This window comes from Narcine bancroftii, chromosome 8 (genome assembly GCF_036971445.1).
Source record: "Narcine bancroftii isolate sNarBan1 chromosome 8, sNarBan1.hap1, whole genome shotgun sequence".
In the NCBI taxonomy this organism is placed as follows: domain Eukaryota; kingdom Metazoa; phylum Chordata; class Chondrichthyes; order Torpediniformes; family Narcinidae; genus Narcine; species Narcine bancroftii.
In genome coordinates, this window is record NC_091476.1 from 132,195,526 (window position 1) to 132,201,525 (window position 6,000).

The window sequence follows — 6,000 nt, forward strand, 5'->3', positions numbered from 1 at the left end:
AGAGCATCACTGTCTGGTATGGAGGTGCCAATGCATAGGACAGGACAGGAAAAGACTACAGAGAGTTGTAAACTTGGCCAGGGCCATTATGGGCATTAGTCTTCACTCCATTAAGGGCATCTACAAGAGGCAGTGTCTCAAGAAAGCAGCCTCTATCATCAAGGACCTCAGCACGCAGACCATGCCCTCTTCTCACTGCTACCATTAGGAAGGAGCCTGATGAATATTCAATGGTACAAGGACAGCTACTTCCCCTTCACCATTAGATTTCTGAATGGAGAATGAACCATGGCACTAGCTCACTTTTTTTCTTCTTTTACACAAATGTATTTATTTTATAAAAAAGTATATTAATTGTTGCACCTATAAATGCTGCTGCAAAAGAGCAAATTATTTAACATTTTCTTGACAATAAATTCTGATCCTGATTTGTTCTGCTTAAAGATGCTTGTTAGTCCAGAGACGTGTTTAGTTATCAGACCTTATCGTTATAGTTGATGCACTGTAACTTTTAGCTTCCAGGCACATCATGAGATTCCACTTTCCTGATGAGAGACACCTTGAATGAGGGTAAATCAATCCAAAAGAAACTTTCAGGAGAAACAGCTGAAGTCATTCATTGTTACTGACCCAAAAATTGCTCTTCACTATCCCTGTTTATCCTGGTAATCTTGTCATTGGTTTCCCTGGAACACTATTGGAAATCAGGTAGAACCATAGAAAACTACAGCACAGAAACAGCCACCTTTTGCCCTTCTAGACTGTACTGAACATTTTTTTTTTGCTTAGTCCCACTGACTTGCATTCAGTTCCTCGCTTTCCATACCTCTCCCATCCATGTACTTGTCCAAATTCTTAAATGTTAAAATTGAGCCCGCATTCACCAGCTCAGCTAGATGCTTGTTCCACACTCCCACCACTCCTGGTGTGAAGAAGTTTCCCTTCATTTTCCCCCTAAACTTCTCCCCTTTCACTCAACCCATGTCCTCTGATTTGTATCTCACATACCCTTGGTGGAAAAAAAGCCTATCAACATTTACTCTGTCTATCCCCCTCATAATTTTAAATATCTCTATCAAATCTTCCCCCATTCTTTTGCGCCCAGGGAATAAAGCTCCAACATGTATAACCTTTCCCTATAACTCAGTTCCTGAAGTCCAGGCCACACCCTGGTAAATCTTCTCTGCTTTCTTTCTATCTTATTGAAATCTTTCCTGTAGTTAGGTGACCAAAACTACTCCCAAGATTCCAAATTTTACCTCACCAATGTTTTATACAACTTTACCATAACATCTTAACTCCTATACTCGATACTTTGATTTATGAAAGCCAATATGCCAAAAAGCTCTCTTTACAACCCTATCCACCTGTGATGCAACTTTCAGGGCATTATATATCTTTATTCCTAGATCCCTCTGTTCTATCACACTCCTCAATTCCCCACCATTTTCTCTTCTTTCTTGGTTTGTCCTTCCAAATGCAACACCTCACATTTGTCTGCATTAAATTCCATCTGTCATTTTTCAGCTCATTTTTCCAGCTGATCCAGATCCCTTTGCAAACTTTGAAAACCTCATTCGCTGTCCACAATGCCTCCAATCTTAGTGTCATTTGTAAACTTGCTGATCCAATATATAAGAAAAAAATATAAAATTTACATGGTTTATGTTATATTTGGCAAACTATAACAGGGATACATGGCATCTAAGAACCAAATTGTGCGTATTTACCTTGTTAGACAGTGACCTGGGGTCCATAGGCTGGGCACAGCCATCTTGATTCCTGTGTGCATGCATAAGTCTTCGGTTGGCATCTTGGAGTTCAGTTGGCTTATGTGCGAGAGGTAAAGGCACAAATTCAATATCGTTAGGGCGCTTAATTCTCGCACATGTGCCAACCAATCTCCAGTACATGAATCCACAGCATATGTGGCTACCAAAGACTTGTGTATGTGCACAGGAATCAAGATGGCCACACCCAGCCTATGGACCACGGGGCGTCAATTAATAACATACGTCCGATCCAAAATATGACCCGTCATCCAGAAAGGAACACAGACTTAAGTCAGTGAGTACCTGTACATGTCAAACAACAATGGTCGGGGCGTGGCAAGATGGCATAAGGATCAGACGTGCCTTCCAGTCCTCTCCCGACTCTTTGTTATTGTTTTGTCTAGGAATGCCCGTTAAAACTTTTTAAAAGTTTAAAAATAGTTAGAGGTGCTAGGCTAATCCCCGATGGTACAGTTGTTGAAGAAAAGTAAAAAAAAAACGGCAACAGATTGTCAAGAAACTACATTTTCCAGGACTTAAAGATTCCAAGCCTACCTGCACACGGGAAGCCAGACTACAGTGCGAGATGGACTGGTGCGAGGAGATCCGAGGTTCGGCAGCGGAGTCCAGTTCTTTGTCGGTAGGACTCTTTGAAGATGGCGCCCGGCAGCCCTTAGAACAAAGGGCTAGCCGGGCGCATGTGCGAGAATCAGCACTAGCTGTAAATATTATGAATGAACCTTTACTCCTACAACCAGCTGAGACGCTGTCTGCTGAAAATCCGACAGGGAGTGGAGATTTAACCTTGGATAAAGCACCAGTGCTGCAAGATGTACTATTAACAAAGGAGACTTTACTAAAACCCGATTTACAAGAAGTATTTGATAAAATATGGGGTAAGAATATCCCTAGCCACAGACCTCCAGATACTGCTGAGGAGGCTGTGGCAGGGGTTTCTACATGCAGCCAAACTATAAGAAAAACTGCTAAAGTTAAAATGAGGGAAGAAATAGAAGATCCTTCAGTGAAACAGAAACGGCAGGAGCCTATTGTAGTTGAATCTACTCAAATGGATATGTATTTTCAGAATTTTGAAACCAAGATATATCTTACAATGACGCAATTATCCAGAGTTGTAGTTCAAACTAATACTGAGCTTAAGGTTTTGACGGAAACTATCACTAAACAGATGGCTGATTATGGAGCTGTCAAGCTTGAAGTGAAAGAAAAATTTGAAGATGTTGATCATGAAATGGATATAGTACAGGAACAAATGCAAGAAGTAAATAAAACAATTGAAGATTTACAAATTCAGAATAAGAATCTGATGAAAAAGGTTGATTATTTAGAAAATCAATCTAGACGGAATAATATAAAAATTGGTGGTTTACCAGAAGGTATGGAAGGACCGGATCCAAGAAAATTTTTTACTGAATGGATCCCGCAGGTGTTAGGATGGGATAAGTTCCCGGACGGTTTAATTTTGGAACGTGCCCATAGAGCTTTAAGAAGAAAGTCTTTTTCAGGACAAAATCCAAGATCGGTTTTGGTTCGTTGTTTAAATTATTGCGATAGAGAGACAATTTTGTGCACGGCTATAAGAAATGCACAACAAAGAAGATCCCCCTTGATGGTCGAAAATAATCGTGTTTTCTTTTATCCGGATTTGAATCAAGAAGTTATGTTTCAACGGCGTGAATTTAATTCTGTGAAACAAGTGTTATGGAGAAAAGGATATAAAGCAACATTTAGATATCCAGCAGTATTGAAGATTTTTCAAGATGGTTATCAACCCAAATTTTTTGATAATACTAAGGAGGCTATGGATTTTGCTCAATCTTTGTCAATTACACAATTTCAAGAAAGACGTAGTCCACCACGGTCTCCAAAGAGAGTGGAGACAGAAGAAGGGAGTCGATTTTCAAGAAGAAATGGAGATAAGGGAGATAAGAGAGATAAAATTGTTCAGAAAAATTTGGAGATGGAAGAAGGGAAATGATCCCTAAGAAGAGATGGAGATAAGGGTGGCCGTAGAGATTAAATTGATTAAAAGAAAATTCTGGAGATGGTTTTAGATAATGATTATGTTAATATGATATGGGGGTTGGGAGAGGGGGCTGGATGGGCAGTATTTTCCAGCAGTCATCAGCTACGTGTGAGTTATCTCACACCCATTTTTTTTGGGGAGTTACCGCATTGTGCGGTTTAGACGGGAGGAGATATTTTTAACCTCCTACCCGGTTTTTCTTTTCTTTTTTTTGTATTATCAGATTAAAGAGTGAAGGGTTTTTTTTTGTTTTATAAAAAAAAAAATTCTTTTTTTTCTCTTTTTTTTTCTTTTTTTTGATTGTATTAAGAGAGGGTAAAGGGGTAAGAGTTGGGTTTTTTTTCTAATTGTTGAAAGATATGTCGAAATTTAAGTTTGCTTCTCTTAATATTCAGGGTTTGAATAATCCTATAAAGCGTAAGAAAGTACTTGCTTATTTAAAAAAAATTAAAGTAGATGTGGCCTTTTTACAGGAAACTCATTTGACAGATAAAGAACATTTGAAACTTAAGCAGGATTGGGTTGGACAAGTCTTCTATTCTTCATTTAATTCAAAGGCAAAAGGAGTTGCGGTTTTGGTACATAAGAATTTACCGTTTTAATTGCAAGACGAGGAGAAAAATGGAGGAAGACTACTTTTGATGTTTATGCCCCAAATGTTGAAGACTCTGCTTTTATTACAGAAATATCTTTATTATTGGGATAAGCTAATTCCAATGTGATGATTGGGGGGGATTTAAATATGGTATTAGAACCGTTATTGGATAAGTATCCAAAGGTAATTAAGAAATCAAAGATGGCGATACATATGGCTAATATGATGAAAGATTTGAATTTAGTTGATATTTGTCGTAGATTTAATCCTACACAGAAAGACTTTTCTTTTTATTCTTCTCGACATAATTCTTTTTCAAGACTTGATTATTTTTTAATTTCGGCACATTTACAGGATAAAGTTATATCTGTGGATTATAAGGCAAGGTTAGTCTTGGATCATTCATTGTTATTATTGGAATATCAAAGTTCTCAAGTTACACAACATACTTTAAGATGGAGATTTAATACTATGTTACTACAAAAGCCAGAATTTATTGTTTATTTGAAAAAACAAATTGAGGATTTCATTGCTAATAATGTTCATTCTGTTTCTGATCAGTTTGTTTTGTGGGATGCAATGAAAGTTTTTTTACGAGGTCAAATTATCAGTTATGCATCTAAATTGAAGAAAGAGAGAGTTAGAGAAACTGAGGATTTGGAGAAGAAAATAACAATCTGTGAAAAAGAATTTCAAAAGAAAGCTACTGAATTTCAAAAGATCCAATTAACTAATTTAAAGTTGAAGTATAATAAGTTACAGTCATATCGATTTGAATGTCTGTTGAATCGTTCAAAAAATAAATTTTATGAATGGGGTGAGAAAGCCCATAAAGTATTAGCTTGGCAATTAAAAAAAGAACAGTTATCTAGCATTATATCAGCTATTAGAAATAAATAAATTAATGATGAATTTTGTAATTTTTATAAAAAAACTTTATTTGACTGAATGTAAAGAGATAAAAGAAGATGCAATAGACTCTTTTTTGAAAAATATTTATTTACCACAGTTAACTCAAGAAGATAGACAGGAGTTAGATAAACCTTTTATGGATAATGAAATTGAAATGGCTATAAAAGATATGCCAAATGGAAAAGCGCCCGGTGGAGATGGTTTTTCTATTGAGTTCTATAAGACTTTTTATGTTGATATATCTTCCTTATTTAAGAATGTAATACAACAACTTTATGATACTTTTCATTTACCTGAGTCCTGTTCTAATGCTATAATTACAGTTATACCAAAAAAAGATAAAGACCCTTTACAGGTAGCTTCTTACCGTCCTATATCATTGTTAAATGTAGATTATAAAATAGTGGCTAAAGTTATGGCTAATAGGTTAGCTCAGTATTTACCAAAGATAATACATCATGATCAAACAGGATTTATTAAAAATAGGTATGCTTCGGATAATATTTTATGATTAATTACTTTAATAAATAGATCTAAATCTCAGAAGAATTATCCAATGGTGGTTTCATTGGATGCAGAAAAGGCATTTGATAGAGTAGAGTGGAAGTTTTTATTTAAAGTACTTGAGAAGTTTTCGTTTGGTCCCTCATTTATTGGTATGATTAGCGCTTTGT

The 6,000-nt window shown here is 36.3% G+C and overlaps 1 long non-coding RNA gene across 1 annotated transcript in view; it reads left to right on the forward strand.

Annotated features, from left to right (window-relative positions):
- LOC138741190 (uncharacterized) overlaps positions 1–5,280 on the forward strand; it is an 81,992-nt gene extending 76,712 nt beyond the window's left edge. The window contains exon 5 of the long non-coding RNA XR_011343374.1: positions 4,293–5,280. This is a non-coding gene — a long non-coding RNA (uncharacterized lncRNA). The remainder of the gene's footprint in view (positions 1–4,292) is intronic.
- The last annotated feature ends 720 nt before the right edge of the window (positions 5,281–6,000 follow it).